The sequence below is a fragment of the Equus przewalskii genome, chromosome 16 (genome assembly GCF_037783145.1).
Source record: "Equus przewalskii isolate Varuska chromosome 16, EquPr2, whole genome shotgun sequence".
Classification (NCBI taxonomy): domain Eukaryota; kingdom Metazoa; phylum Chordata; class Mammalia; order Perissodactyla; family Equidae; genus Equus; species Equus przewalskii.
The window spans coordinates 79,080,086-79,096,759 of NC_091846.1; the positions used below are offsets into that span (position 1 = coordinate 79,080,086).

Genomic DNA, 16,674 nt, shown 5'->3' on the forward strand with positions numbered 1-16,674 from the left:
AACCCCTAGGGACACAGCTAACCACGGGGAAGAGGGGACTCCTAGGAGACTGTCAGAGAAAAACACTTCTAAGGATTTCCCCACACTGGCCTCGTTTGGTGGCTGCTCTGTCGAAATGCCCCCGTGGGCTCCTGGCTCTTAACCACACGTGTGCCCTCTGCCCTGCTGGGCTCCAGTCAATCAGACTTCATCCAGATAACAAAAATGGCCAGCTTTGGGGGCCGACCGGGTGGTGCACTGGTTAAGTTTGCACATTCTGTTTCTGCGGCCCAGGGTTTGTCAGTTCGGATCCCAGGCATGGACCTACACACAGGCGTCCCACATATAAAGTAGAGGAAGATGGGCATGGATGTTTGCTCAGGGCCAGTCTTCCTCAGCAAAAAGAAGAGGATAGACGGCAGATGTTAGCTCAGCGCTAATCTTCCTCAAAAAAAAAAAATGGCCAGCTTGGCCAGCACACAGCACCCACCAAGTGCTAGGCACTGTGCTCAGTTCTCTCTGCAGGTTCCCTCACTAAGGCCTTAAGAGAACCCTGTACAGTAGAACCATTATTATTCCTCCCATTGTAGAGGAGGAAACTGAGGTAGGGGACGTCAGGTCACTTGGCCAAGGCCATACAGGTTTAAACCACAGAGTGAGGATTTGAACCCAGGGAGTGTGACCCTGGAGTATACACTGGTAACCACAAGAGTAACCGTCCAAACTCTACCTAGCCTTTACTGAATAGCCCACCCAGGGCATCGCTCTTCAGTCTACACACGCAGACAGTAAACAGAGGTCTGTTCACATTAGGAACCTGAGAAACACTTGGCCAGGGTGGCTGGAGAGTCTGTTGGGGGAGGGGCTGTCAGTTTGTCTGCCTGGTGTGGGTCCTGTGTCTGTCTGCTGGTCCACATTGCCGCGTCTTTCCTAGGGATCCCCTGGGGTCTCCAGACCAGCGCTGTCAGGTAGAAGTGTTATGCGAGTTACAGAGGTGAATTCAACCTTTTTGAGTAACCACATTTTCTTAAAAAGTAGAAGGAAATAAGGAAAAGTAATTTTAATAATATACTTTGTTTTATCCAATATATTAGAAATGCACTATTTTCAATCCAGCATTCATTGGTGTTTACCCAAATGAGTTGAAAACTTACATCCACACAAAAACCTAAAGACAGATGTTTACAGCAGCTTCATTCAGTGACCAAAACGTGGAAGCAACCAAGATGCCCTTCAGCGAACGAATGCGTAAACTGGGGCGTCCAGACGACAGAAGATGACTCAGTGCTAAAAAGAAACGAGCTTTGAAGCCACAAAAAGACATGGAGGAAACTTAAACGCATATTCTCAAGTGAAAGAAGCCAGTCTGAAAAGGCTGCGTACATGATCCCAACTCTATGACCTTCTGGAAAAGGCAAAGCCTTGGAGACATGAAAAGATCCGTGGGTGCCGGAGGTTATGGGAGGGATGACCAGGCGGAGCACAGAGGAATTTGGGGGCAGTGAAAATATTCGGTAAGAGGCTGTAACGGTGGACACATGTCATTATAATTGTCCAAACCCACAGAACGTCCAACACCAAGGGTGAACCCTAAGGTGCACTGTGGACCCTGGGTGACGATGACGTGTCAGTGGCGGTCCATCAGTTGTGACAATGTCCCACGTGGTGGGGCTGTTAATAGTCCGGGAGACTGTTGGGGAGTGGGCAGGGTTTACATTTGGATCTCCATACCTTTCTTCAGTTTTGCTGTGAACCTAAAACTGCTCCAGAAAATCAAGTCTACTCAATAATGTTTTTAAAAACACACCCTTTCTTTCCTGATAAGTCTTCAGAATCTGATGTGCACTTTGCACTCACCACACACCTCGATTCAGCTGGATTTCAGGTCTCAGTCGCCACCTGTGGCCAGCGGCTCCCACCACAGGTGGTTTCAACCCTCACCCGGCCTGGCCCTGCTCAGAGGCCAGGCGTCCAGCTGATTACCTGCTGGAGGAGCCAGGATGGGACACAGATGCTAAAGGCTTAGAAAACTGTGTGGCCATCGTTCCAGCAGCCTCCTGGCATGGTGGTGTCTGCCCTGGGCCAACTTCATCCCGCCTGTACAGAGGAGCACGCGGTGAGGGGCCATCACAGGCTGCAGCTCACTGTCAGGGACAAACACCTGAGCTAGCGAGCATCTTCTCCTGACTGTAGCTTTTCCCTCTCAGACACAGCACTGGGCAAGCCCTGGTGTTTGGGTGCTCAGAGCTCACCAACTACGATCCCGAAGTGGGATCTAGACTCATTTGGGGGTTGCTTGCTCAGTTTCAGTGGGGGTCCTCACTGGGGTAGTGGGCCCTTGTGGATGTTACGTGTGTGTTCCTGAGCACAGTGGATAACTATTATGTCAGAAACGGCTTGTGTTTTAGGACAATTAAATAAATTGATATCAGAAATTGTCTTACTTTGCTGCATAATAAGGTGAGAAGTTGGTTTTAAAATAGACCTTTAGAAAAAACACAAATCATAAAACATCAATTATTTTGTGTTAGAATAGACTGCTTTACATCTAAAAACCTTTTTTTGAGCACTTTAACTATCAATTGCTCAATTGAAAATTAAACTTGTTACTGATGACCAAATCTGGAGCCAAAATAGTCGTTCTGAGGATGACACAGTGGTAGGAGTGATGGGAAAGCTTCTCTCCGTGAAGTCCTTTCCTCACCGGGGAGCTCAGTGACCCTCATGATGACCAATGAAGAAGCAGAGCTGTCCACGTCACAGACGACGGCACATCCTACCGCAGGGCCAGGCCACACCAGGCCCTCGAGGGCAGGGTTCTTTCCACCCGCCACTGGCAGGACATGCTCAGATTTCACAGAACGGTCAGTGGGCTGGAAGATGCTCTGGGGGAGAGCGTGGGCTGTAGTTCCTGCCTCGGGTTCCAAGCCCCGCTCAGCTGTGTTAGTTGTGTTACGTAAAATGGAGCGAGTAGCAGCCTTTCTACGTGGAGCTCTGGATGCTTCCATGAGAAAGTTCACGGAGATGAACACGGCCCCCGGCCCACGGTCAGTGCTCGGTAAGCACCAGCCACCGCAGCTCCTGTTCTGTTCTAATGAGATCGCATCCTGGGCAGTCAGAGGAGGCAGGAGCCGCACGCAACAGTATTTACTGAGCAAACGGAAGAGCGAGTCGATTTTTAGGAGGCTGAGAGAATAAATGAATATGAAATGAAGAACTGGGAAAAAATGAAGAAAGAGAGGGAGAGCCTGAGGATGGGAGGGACTGGACGGGAAAGCAGAACAAGAGAAGCCCAGCTTCACGGACCAGAGGGAGGGACACGCTCGTTAGTGAGGAGGGCAGGCCGCCAAGTCCTGTAATAAAGAAGTGATTAATGGAGGCAGCCCGGAGAGGGCTAGAACAGAGAGCTTTTGATACTGTGCGGTTAGGAAGGAGGACGGCAAAGAATTTTAAAGCATATGAAAAAAAAAAGAGAGAAAGAAGAGCTGAAAAAAAAATTAAAGACTGGAGAACTCAGTTTTTTTTAATGGGTTTTCTGTTTAATCCGGTGAGGCATGCCCTGCTCTGCTAATAATGCGAATTTCTCCTTTGGTTACTTTTCCTCGGGAAACAGAAATCCTCATTTGAAAATCTAGACATCCTGTAACCAATAACGTGAAGAGAAATTCAGAAATACATCATGAAGCGATCATGCTATTTAAGCTCTTGAAGGACTGTCAAAGTCAGAGGGACGATAGCTAAATTCTACTGCCTGCACATTTGTTGTAAAAATTCAGATTCTTGCATGTCAGACGTGAAATCTCAGAGGGAAATGGATAGACTGCTAAGCGTCTGCCTGGCCGGGACTACAATGTGAAGCAGTCAAATAAGACACTCTGAAACATTTTAGATAATATGGACTAAGCGGGAGAAGAGGTCTGTGTGTGATGACAGCAGGTCGACCTTTGGTGACTGCCCCTTCAAACGTGGACTAGAATTACCTAGAATTTTTACAGCACCTTTCTTCCTAAGAGCCTAAAATGAGTACCTATTTCTAACGTACCATCACCAAGGTCACTACTGATTAAATGTATTATACTGATATTTTGTGTCTCTAGGAACACGTGGAAGTTGAGGGTGTATAAGTAGATGTACATAAATTGTCAAGACCATTTTATAGTTGGAGAATTGGGAGACCAAACTGAGCCCCCCAAATCCTGGAGTGAGATCCAGACTCATTTCCTAGCCTCCAGCCAATGTGCCACCCACTGAATCTTGGCCTGACCCACTTACCATTTGCCAACTAAGCAAAAAACTTGAAACTGTGCATTTTGTGGACCGTGACAGTCTGTTATATTCCAATGGCTTAGAAAATAAATCTGCTTTTGAGGGTGAGGAAGTAATTCAGTAGCCAAAGCCCGCTCCCCTTGCCTGAGGGTCATCAGCAGGTTGAGACAGCCAGAGCATGTTACCAGGGGCACGAGCCACTTAGCAAATGGGACCTATTACATTATTATCAAACAGCAGGGAATTCACAAAAATGAATGATTTCCCAAAACATGGATTCTCAGAGTCACCACTAACTCAATAATTTATTATTGAGTCATTCAAGATCGAGAATCTGGCATAAAAAGTTGAAAACTCCTATCGACAATAATGGATGTTTATTGGAGTGTCTGTATACTGAAAGTAATTATATTAATATCTTTTACTACTGCTTTTCATAGACCACTGTATTTGAAACGTTTTAAAGTACTTGGGTGGTTTAAGAGATCTGAGACCTGATCCCAATTTGTTGACTGGCTAACCTTGAGCAAGTCAAATTTCTTTTTATCTCAATTTTTCCCTCTGTAAAATGGGAATATTAGACCAACTGATTTTGAAGATCCCTATCAGGTTCTATTGTTCTGTGAACCTCCGTGACCCACACTCTCTGAGCTCGGTTTCCTCTACTGTAGAATGAAGATGTTAAACAGGACGACCTCTGAGCCCTCTGGGCTCCCAATAAAGCCAGTACTGTGGATTCCATCTATCAGTCTTCTTAGCAGTATAGACACCATTGCAGTAATCTTTGTAAAACCTGAAAATGTCTGAACTTCAGATAAGTTCTAGGAATATGCTCTCCCACCGTGACATCACCGATGGGGTCTCGTTCATCTTGTATCACCAGGGTTTACAACAGCAGCCGGAACAGAGGAGACTTAAATAGACACTTGACAAAAGGGAAGGCGAGCGATCCTACTACGCTTCATGAGGCCCCTCAAGGAAGGTCCTTGTCTCTCTTTTACAACCACAGAGGCTGGAATGCCTACACAGCTAAGAAGGGATGCAACCCTGATTTGAAGCCAGTTTTCAGTCTCTGGCTCAGCAATCTTAACTTTTTTCCCTTCCACCACCTTGTATCCATTATTTCAAATGGCAGCTCCTGTCCCCATTTCTAAAGATGAAGAAACTGAAGCTCGTGGCTGGCCCCATGGCATAGTGGTTAAGTTCGACACGTTCTCGCTTCAGTGGCCGGGGTTCATGGGTTTGGATCCTGGGCACCAACCTACACCACTCGTCAGCCATGCTGTGGCAGTGACCCACATATAAAGCGGAGGAAGACTGGCACAGATGTTAGCTCAGGACTAATCTTCCTCAGAAAAAAAGAAAAAAAAAACAACAACAAAGAAAATGAGGCTTAGAGAGGCTAGACACCAGTCTCTATCAGAGCTAGACAATCCAGGACTAGCCACTCCCAGCCTTGTCTTCGATTTCATTTCACTGTCTACTTTCACTCAGTCAACAAATTGTATGACTCATTTTTTTCTGAGTAGAAGCTTAGACTAATTCACTAAGACCTCAGCCTTGTGACCTTCGTACATGTCGATCTCTCCAGAATCTGTCAAATTGTTGGCTTTAAAGCCACTCAGAGAATCCATCCTAGGATCTATGCACTGATATCTATTTCTACTTTTATCATGAGAAATAAATAATTTTAAAAGAAGGTTTTACAAACGTCTTGCTACAAAATCTAGGTCATGGAAACACTGCAGCAGGGTCCCACCATGTCAGACGGTGTTGAGATTCACGTGGTTTCTTAGTGTTGCTGAGGGAAGTGCTTCTGGAGTATGAATGTGGTGCAGAGGGTCATTCCAAGCTGAGAACACTCTCATGGCCACACTGGCAAGGAGGTGGGGACACACTGGACAGCAAAGGGCATGCAGACCCTTGAAACACTGAAAAACAGGTTATTATCAAAGACAAGAGACAAGAGTTGGCAAGGATGTGGAGAAAAGGGAACTCTTGTGCACTGTTGGTGGAAATTTAAATTGGTGAAGCCACTAGGGAAAACAGTATGGAGGTTCCTCAAAAAATTAGAAATAGAAATACCGTATGATCCAGCTATTCCACTTCCGAATATTTACCCAAAAGGAATGAAAACAGGATATTGAAGATATATCTGCACGCCCACGTTCATCGTAGCATTATTCACAGTAGCTGAGATATGGAAAGAAGCTAAGTGCCTGTCAGTGATGACTGGATGAAGAGATGTGGTGTGTCTACGTACAGTGCAATGTCATTCAGCCGTGAGGAAGAAGAAACGCCTACCGTTTGTGACAACGTGGAAAGACCTCGAGGACATTATGCAAAAGGAGATAAATCAGACAGAGAGAGAGAAGTACTGTATGATCTCACTTACTAGTGGAATCTGAAAAACTGAACTCATAGAAACAGAGAATAGATGAATGGCTGCAGAGACGGGGGTGAGGGGTGGGTGAAATGGGTGATGCTGGTCAAAAGGTACAGACCCCCAGTTATGAGATAAACTGGAAAAGAAATGTATATCAAGAAAAAGAAAACACTGAAAAACAGCTAGAGGAATGAGCTGTTGTTTTTTTCAGACTAAGGTGAGACACATTAATTTGCTAACTTAGGACAAAATAGTAGGATATGGGGCCAGACGCCCACATAGACAAAATGGAGGCTGCCCACGTGGCACAGGGCAGGGGCGTCCACGTTCCAACTAAGCACTAGTGACGTGGCCTTGGGAAGCCACGTGGCCTCCGAGAGCCTTTGCCCCCTCATTTGTCCAACTCGGGCATTGACAGTGTCCTGCATCGTGGAGTCCACACGAGCCTCCAGGACACAGTGAACTCCACGTGTCCCAGCTCTTCATTACTGCTGTCACGTTCGTCCTCGCCATGGCAGCAACACAGACCTGTGCCAGCTGTGTTTCCCTCCCCATGACCAAAGCAGGCATTCTGGGCAGGAAACAGCAACTAACGCTGCAAAAAACGCATTCCTTCTTTGACATATTTGCAAAGATAGCTCAATTCTGAGCAGGACCTGGTTAGACCTTGGGTGCGGTCGTTCCTCGAGTGGGGATGGTGGTGTCGGGTGAGACCACACACGCACAGCCCAAGGACAAGCATGCTGTCTGATGCGGCCCTCCAGAATTCCAGCTCGGAACATTCCATGGGAGACACGACCTCTGCCTGTCCCTGTAACGGGACAGGAACCACAGTCAAAGCGCCAAGTGGGTTTCCCTTGGGGCATGAGTGTCTAAAACTGTTTTACCAGAAGAAAACCAATATTCAGAAAGTGCTTTTTCCTCAAATTGGCAGGGGAAGCAGAAGTCTACAGTATATAACCAGCAGGGCCCTTTTCTCACAAATGCGGTGGAGTCATTTTCCTAAAGAAAGCTCAGCTGCTGACATGAAAGATTAAACAAAACAGCCGTGCCTGCCCATAGCAGGATGTAGAGACCCAACGGCTGCCATGGAAAGCACTCCCAGCCCCTGCACGGGGCACGTGGAGGCCATCCTCAAGTTTGCTGGAACTTATGGAAACTGTTATGGATGGGGAGACTGGTGTCCTCCAAGTGGAAGATTCTGGAAATTGCCAGAAGAGTTAAGGTGCACCTTCCACCTGGGAGTGTAGGCTGGCGCATTCTCGCCAATACCTCCCAAGAAAACATTCTAGGTCCAAATCGGGGGTGATGGGTGAAGAGGAGAAAGTGGGGGTGCTCGTCGGCTGAGCCTTCATCACGCTGAGTCTGTGGGGTTTTAGCTGATTTCAGTTTTCCCCCCAGAACTGGGGGATGGTTGCATCCAGCGTGGCCTCGCTGCCCATATGCCATTCAGCTCCTGTCTGCCTTTTTGTTTACACTGGGGACACAATGGGAGCCATAGTCCTTCCAATACATCATTTATAAGTGTATTCTACCTCTGAATGTACAGGCAGAGCTGGCTGTGGGTGAATAAGCTCTGTGAATATTGCCAAGACACTGTGCTTTGTTCAGCATTATTCTTCACAATAGATACCACACTTTGGAAGTAATTTTAAAAAGGGAATCAAAATAGTGGTACTTTTAGCCTTTGTTTCTTTTATACCACACTGCATTCTCTGTCTCTCATTCAGCCGCTCCCATTATACTGACAAATTAAATAAACCCCTCCATCGCAGAAAGGCTCGGGCAGGCAGGACTTCACTCCGCGGCAGCCCCGGGAAGTCGAAATAAACATTGAGGCGGTTTCTGCTAGTGATTTCAGCTAACTTGGGTCAAAGAGAAAAAAACCTGGGGGGGCCTTCAGATGTGAGTTGGCCAGCAGCACCCAAGGGCTGGCCTCGGCAGCAGGTAATGGACCAGCGCGGAGGGCTGCCGTTTCTAGAGGTGCTGAGCGTGCTTCCTGCTGCGTGGCCCCTGGGAGCCAAACAGGTGAGTTCCAGGAGGCGCCGGGGCAGCGGAAGCCCAGGGGCGAGGGGCAGGCTGGGGCGCCCCCGCAAAGCCGAGCAGCTGGCCGCTCTGGAGGTCCAGAAGCCTCCCTCGAGAGCGTCTTGGCTTTTCTCTCCTTTTTGTGAGGCATAATTTATTCATCTGCTCGCTGATCCGCTTCCCAAAGACTGAGCGTGAGTCACTCAGGTGCAGAAGCAGCTCCCTCTCGCTCCCTGTCCCTGTCTCTGTCTCTGTCTCTGTCTCTCTCTCTCTTCCTCTCTCTATCTCTCTGTCTCTCTCTCTTAAGCTCTACCTGGACTTTTAGAAGTTTTCGATTTGCGCAGTCACAATCTATTTTTGAAATTCCGGCAGAGGGAGAAGAGAGGAGAGAATTTTCGAGTGTCGTGTTGTTTCCGGTCTTTTTAAGGTGCAAAGATGCACTGGAGACATAAGGACGAACTTCAGAAGATGTCCCTCTAACTTTTGACCTGAAAACATTTTTACTTTTTCAGGAGAAAAAAACAAAAACTTTATACTTGGGAAGGAAGCTCCTTTAAATTAATAACATTATTTTTTTTTAAGAAACAAATTTATTCTGAAATAAAGTGCACCTTGGAGTCATTTTGGTTAAAAATCTGGTTTATAACCGTCAGTAAGAGACGAATGTGGTGACGCTCTTTCTCTAAAAGTAACTCCGAGTGGACTTGGAAAGACTGCTGTGGAGGCTGTGGGCACCGTCTTCCAGTGTCCGTGCTGGGACCCCCATCCCCCCGCCCCCGTTTGCTCGTGCCCACTCTTAACAAAATAAGTGGAATTGGTGGGAAAGATGGAGGCCAGAGGCTCGTTGTCAGGGACCTCAGAGGCGGCCCGATTTCCTTATGAAAACAGAGCTCCAGTAAATGCCAGTTCCAAGAGATGGCTTTGAAGACTCCAGCCACCAGCTAAGATGACCTCATCTAAAATGCACGGCGTCTCAGGCACGGAGGGGGGACTCTGTGTTCCAACAGAGGCGTCCCCTGGCTTCGAAGTCAGAGGCCACCGCAGGCAAAGGGAAATATTGAGCCAAAAGAGTTTGAACGGAACCATCGGGGTTCATCTTTTATTACCAAAGAAAGACTTGAAAAAGCCCAGGTGAAATTTTCTTCCATTGTCTAGGAAAATTCTCTGTAATTTGCCCCCAGGGAAATCCAAGTGCCTTGTGGCTGGGCCTCCCCCTGCCCTACATCCTCTGTCCTACTCGCTCCTCCTCTCTCAGGATAAATGTCTCCGGGGTCCCCGGAGAACAGAGTGGGCGAGTGGGGGATGCTGAAGGTCAGGGTTGCCCACTGTGGCCTGACTTTTAAGCTAAAGAGGTTTTTCTTTCTCTTGTTGCCATGTCAGGTCTAATTTGGCGGCATTATGCTAAAGGGGTGGGCCAGCTCCTGACAGGAGGGGGTTAAATGAGATTACAAGCTTTAGAGGCTGTCAGCAGCTCCTGCTGCCTGGGATGTTAAATTGCCATTTAATGGTCAGCTTTATCTGTAGAGTATCAGTGGAAATCTGCTGTTTTCAGCAACTTAATTGGCACTGTGTTTGCAGGAGTTTTTCGGGGAGGTAGGAGAGCTGACCAGATTTTAATGCTGAATTATTTAGAGATCACACTGGCAGAATGTCAGTGGAAGTCTGTGGTGCATTTTGTTTTTCTGAAGCACAGGAAGCTTATGAATGGGCGAGATGCCGGCTTCTGCTGTGATGCTCGAAACTTTCTAAAAATATTCGTGGGGTCTGATGCAGTTTATTTACAGAGGAATAAACAAAGACTAACAGTTGCTGTCACAACATATGTGCAGCGTCTGACTGCGCAGGGCAGTGAGAATGTGCAGAGAGAGGCCGGGAACTCAAAACAAGATGAACGTGTGTTGGTCTTCCCAAAATTTTAACAGATGGAATCAGTGTGGATCTGAGTGTTTCTGGGATGCATTACGGGTGACTAAGGTGGTACAAACTGACATCAGGGCAAGGAAGCACGTGTGCGTGTGGGTGTGCACATGTGCATGTGTGTGAGTGTAGGATGGAGTATACTCTGTGTCCAGCATGCTGGTTTGTCCGCATGTGTCAAAATCGTGTGCGTGACGATGCAACTGTATGACATGGCGGACATGCCATCGCCTTCATCCTCCAAACTCATCAGTTACCTACCAGTCCATCAGGTCTGTTCAGAATGGTGGGCCAGGTATAATTTGGTATTTCTAAATGGGTACTCACTGAGGGAGGGGAGTGTGGTGTCCCCTTTGCATTACCTTTGGGAGAGTTTGCTCATCGGGGGGGACAAGTGACCAGGAGCCTGAAATGTTGGTGGCACTTGAGGGAGACTAGGTGGCGAGTATAAAGGGGACGTGCGGAATTGCCGAAGAATAAAAGGCAGAAGGAAGAAAGAAAACAGAGAAAGTGTTTTCCCGGCAGACATCAGCATCGTCTGTTCCCAGTTAGGGTCAGTCCGGAAAGTTCAGGATTAGTAAATTTAATATCCTGTCAAAATTCTCATGATAATGAATCCTGGCCGGCGGCTGGCACAGCAGCGTCGCACTGCAGCCGGCGAGATAGCGCAGCTAATTTATGAGCTGGAGATTGTGCTGTGCTGGCATCGCGGGCCGGCCCAGCTTGGCTGAGGGGCGGTCCCCGCCAACGGGAGGCGGCTCTGCCTGTCCGCCTCTCGCTCAGCCCCCAGCCCGGCCGCTCCCATGGGGCCGGCCACACCACTGGGTTACCCATTCCTCCCTCGTTCGCTGCGCGCCCTGGTCTTTCTTAGGAGAATCGAGAAAACGCCTTGTAGAAAAATCCAATTCTAAAATGATCTCTTGCTGGCCTGTTGTGCAATATTTTTAATCCACAAGCGAGTGTAGAGAGACGGACACAAAAGTTTCAGAACCGGGAGGGAGAAGGAGCGATGGGGAGGAGAGGGGAACGCTGGCTGAGACAGTAAATTGCAGAGGCCCTACCAGGCTCCTGGTACCTGGCCTGGGCAGTTTGTCGGGTGCGGGGGTGGTGCAAGATGCTACGTCCCTTGGAGAGGAACATAAAAACGAGAAAGTTCCTGTGCAATTTGTTCAAGGCTCTGCACCTCTCTAAGCAGCTGTCGGATCCGTACATTATGGTACATTGAATCTGAATGAGGCTCTCAACATCAAAACCTTGCATCCATTATGATATCATCTCCAGCTCTAAGCCGTAATGCTTATTAATTCTGCACCCATACTCTCCCGGCTTCAGCAAATGTATTCCATCAGCCTAGCATTTAATTTAATTAGTACAGCTGGGCTCTCATTCTCCTTTCTGTGTCAGAGGTATTGTCAGCACGTTCTGCTGTAACACAATTACTGATTGCTTTTAGATAGGCAGAAATATGATTAGGGTATTGGGTGACTGTATCATAAGCCTTATTAGATTCATTTGAAATCTGGAGATAAATAGGAAACTTTTATTTGCAGTGTAATGAGATTATGCTTATTAGGCCAAGACCTCACAGCCTTTTGCAAAGAACACCGTATCAGTGGGATTACGCTGTGGAAGCGCTCTCTGCTCCCGGCATCCGCGCCGTTTCTGAGCGCCTTCGAGAATTCGCTGTGTCGCACTGTGTACGCTTCAGGATTATGGCCACCTTGGTCTCTTCCTCATGATAAAGAAGCCCATGTCCCTCTCCCTTCTCAAGGTCTGATGGAGTGCGTACACCCTGAAATGGGCTTTTGTGTTATGAGAAATGTTTTGAAAAATCACTGCACAAGCTAAAAGAAATTATACTTTTAAAAGTACTTATTTGCTTTTAAAGATGTTTGCTTTTATTAGTTGTCGCTTTCAAAGATTGGCGTGTAGTGAATTTCTTAAAAATCTCTAGTGCTCGATCTCTACAACATTTATCACTGTTCTTATTGTTTTGATAACAGCTAATACAATTCCAGAAATATTTATTTTTTCATTGGCTTTTACTCGATATTCTCAAATTGTTAATATTTCTGGAGGGTACGTGAAGAAACTCTCTCCCACCGAGAATAAATCAGTTCTGAATACTGTGGAACCGCCATGAAGGGGCTGGCAGGATTTGAGGGGGTCTACTGATGTAGAAAGAATTTAAGATGGCAACGTATTTAGCTGAGCTACAATTTGTCAAATATACTTACTGGTTATAAGATAAAGTACTTTATACCAAAGGAAAATGATGATGATTTTTCCTAGATATAAAAGGTTTGGAACGATACATAGGAATTTTGCTTTAGGAAAATCCAAGATGTAAAATCTAAATTCGCAAAATACATGCAATATCTTTAAACTATCAGTTATCTCCCATATCACTCCCATCTCCCACCCCACCCAACTTTTACCAGATAACGTTAACATTGTTTGATTTAAATAAGTCTAGGTAGATAATTTTCATGAATTCATTTATTGCGTAAGACCTACATATACAATGAGTGTGCTTTGGTGTTAACTTCCACAAAAACAAGGAGCATTTATGTCTTTCTTAAATATATGGTCAAATTGAGATTTGTGAAAAGGAGAGCCTATGCTGGCTCACCCAAACCAAGAGCTAAAAAGGAAATGAGGGGTTGGGGGCTGGAACAATGAGCGTCATTGCTTCACGGATGCAGAGTTTCTGTTTAGGATGATGGAAAAAGTTTGGAAATAGATAGTGGTGATGGTTGCGCAATGTTGGGAATGTAATTAATCCCACTACATTGCATACATAAAAAACGGCAAACCGTGTGTTATATATATTTTACCATAACAAAAGAAAAAGGGGGTAAAGAGAGACGGGGTGTGGGTGAGCACCGTCAGCTCCAGTTGTAGGTTAGGAAGTGCACTGTGGTCAGTGACTCCCTTCTTCAGTCCACGGATTTACCATGACGGGGAATCTTAGGTTCCAGTTTAATGAACTTTACACTCATTCCCACAAATCCGATTTGAGCATTTCTTGCCAAATAAAGTACAAGGAATTCCAACGAAGCCATTTGTTCTTTCCTCAGAATGATCCGTGACAGAGATCTTGCTTGCCCTTGGCAAGAATTCTTGGTGGCAATAATTTGTACCTGGAATTAAAATCAGCTGACTCTGTTCAAGGATTCAGTAAAGGACTGAATGAATAAGGAATGAGGAAACATCCAAAATGTGTAGGTGACCTTCTATTTCCTCAGTGGCAGTGGGGAGAAAGTAGTCAACGGTCCTGCTGACCGCTGCCATCTTTTTTTTCAGCTTTATTGAGGTATAATCGACAAATAAAATTCTAAGATATGTAAAATGTGCGTTGTGATGACTTGATATGCCTACACATTGAGAAAGGGTTCTACTGTCTAATTAATTAACACCACATATTTCTTGTTTATTAATTTTTTGTGAGAACTCTAAGTTCTATTCTGTTAACAAATTTCAGTTATGTAGCACAGCATTATCAACTACAGCCACCATGTTTCCCATCCGATCCTCAGACCTCGTTCATGTTATAGCTGAAAGCCTGTACCTTGTGACCAGCCTCCCAATCCCCCAGCGCCATCTTTGAATGGGATGGATTGAGGGAGGTAGGATCTAAAAGCGGAGTGGAGCTTCAGAACGAAGGAGAATGGGGTCCACCCCAAGGGTGTCGACAGCCAGAGCGAGCCCTCTAAAACCCTCCTCAGCTTAACCAACGTGCCCCAAGAACCCTCCCCATTCCCCCGGCACAGCGCACAGACGCACTCCTGCAAGATGTGCTTGTGTTGTCTCCAAAACCCTTTTACACCGCTTGCAACTGCTTGTGTAATTTGTAATTCAACTAAATATTATGTGAGTTGCTGAAATATGACTGCAAAAAAAAAAAGGTCTTTTCCTATGAAAACGTAATTGAGTATTCTGGAAAGACTAGATAAAAGCAAGTCGCTTTTAAAAATATAGAATTACATATGGGTGAGACCAGTGTCAGTTATTAGGGAAAATCATTGGAACCTAAGATTCTAGATTCAGATTGCTTTGCAAGTGGTTCTAATTAATTGTTTCAGTTTAAAGAAATGTAGAAGATGCGTGAAGATAGATGCTGTCTCTGCGGGAAAGAGGACTTGAAGCCAGCCAGCACCCTCAGCCCTGCCTCAGATATGTTTAGGTTTCAAGTTAAACGACTCCAGGTGTAGCTCTGGATTTTTATGATTTCTTCTCTAACAGCCTTTTCTGATTGCTGACCGATCCCAGCCCCAGCCTCTGAGTCCAGAGGACCTCGTGCTGGTGGGAGTGGGGAGGAGACGAGAGGACTGGCTGTGCTGTGCCCTCCTGACTGGAGTTTCAGCTCCAAGGAATTTCCGGTGTTCTGTGGAGGTGGGTGGGGATTGCCATTGGGGTAGAATAAGCCGGTACACGTAAATAAACACCGTGTGGAAGCCTGGTGGAAGGGGCTAGATCCCTTCCCTGAGCTCCTGGAGTGGGACAAGGAAGGGACTGGAGCGGAATGAAGAGGAATGGGAGAGAAGGGTCAACAAGTAGCAGCCCATGCCCCGCAGCCACGTTCTAAGAAAGGCTTAACTGTCCATCTAGAAAACTCTCATTTAACCATCACACGCATCCGTGTTCTCCCTCTGCTTTCCCATATGGTCTCAAAACTGAGGTTTCCCCAGGTGAACAGAGATGCCCACCAGCAGCGAGGGCCCAGGGCAGGCCTGGCCTGGGTCCCAGCCCCAAGCTGGCATCTGGGTCAACGTCCTCGAGCTCCAGTCCTTCTGCAAATGACCAAGGTTGAATCTGATCTCTGCACAGCCCTGCCTGCACTGGTGCCATATGTGGCCTCACAGGGCTCATGGCCAGAGAAGGAGTGATCAAGTCTCCTACTCTGATTTCTTCCACCAATGAGAGAGCTTGCGCCTGCGGAGCCCCAGCCCAGTTGCTAAACTTCTCTGTTTTCTCTGTGTGTTTCACTCATTGGTAAAATGAAGACGTAATGAAAGCTTGGTCACTGGGGTAACGTTAGGGTTTAATAGTCGTGCTGAGTGATACATATGATATATATGCTATGTAACATGTGATGCATGTGTGTGCATGTTTGTACACACAGATACACAAACACACACAATATTTCCAAAACTACGAGCCCAGCCCAGTGCTCACTCGGGCGGCTGTCTTCCACTTGCTGTGACTGTTATTGCCTGGCTATTCCTGCTCCCACTCACAAAAACTAACTGGAAAGAAACCCTGTCTTCTAACTGGTTAATTAAATTCAGATCCGTGCAAAAAAAATCTTATTCGTCTTATTGAACCATGTACATTTAACCCAATCCAGTCAAGCCGATCGTCTGTACAGCCACAGCATCGGTCTTCTTACTTTTCTGTGTTGATCAAAGCGTAAAGATTTGAAAAAAAGAAAAATATAAATAAAGATAGGCAGTGAGCGAGAGCACGTGTTAGTTTTCCAGGGCTGCCGCTGCAAAGGCCCGTAACGTGGGCAGCTTAAACAACAGAAACTTGTCCTCTGACAGTTCTGGGGGCTGGAAGTCCGAGATCAAGGTGTTGGCAGGGCTGGTTTCTTCTGAGGCTGTGCCTCTGCCCAGCTCCCGGCTGTTTGCAGGCAATCTCTGGCATTCCTTGGCTTGCAGAAGCGTCACCTTGATCTCTGTCTCCGTCAGCACGTGCCATCTTCTCCCTGTGTCTGTGTCTCTCGGTCTCTTCTGATAAGGACACCAGTCCCAGGATTAGGGCCCACCCTACTCCAGCATGACCTCGTCTTAACCCATTACATCAGCAAAGATGCTATTTCCAAATCAGGTCACATCCTGAGGCACTCGGGGTTAGGACATTAACGTAGAAATTTCGGAGGGACACAGTTCAACCCATGAAAGAGCAGAAAGGGTAAATTTCCCAAAGAAACGTAACAGGAGAAGTCACCACGCTTTACAGCTCTTCACCGCCTTCTGAACAGCCCCAATCAAAGCCCAGCAAGCCTCAGGCTCATCCTACAAGCCCAGTGACAGTGGCTGCTGTTCCAGCCTTCTGCTTTATCACAAAAATACTTGGTGACTTGTTGTTACTTTTCT

At 46.7% G+C, this 16,674-nt stretch overlaps 1 long non-coding RNA gene across 3 annotated transcripts in view; it reads left to right on the forward strand.

The window, feature by feature from the left end:
* The window catches only part of LOC103540841 (uncharacterized), a 636,750-nt gene that overhangs the window by 513,217 nt on the left and 106,859 nt on the right, over window positions 1-16,674 (forward strand). The window contains exon 1 of one of the 3 annotated variants that reach the window (XR_011528273.1): window positions 8,425-8,659. The exons of the other annotated variants lie outside the window; for them this stretch is intronic. This is a non-coding gene — a long non-coding RNA (uncharacterized lncRNA). Of the gene's footprint in view, window positions 1-8,424; window positions 8,660-16,674 lie in introns of those variants that run through there. 3 annotated transcript variants of the gene reach the window in all.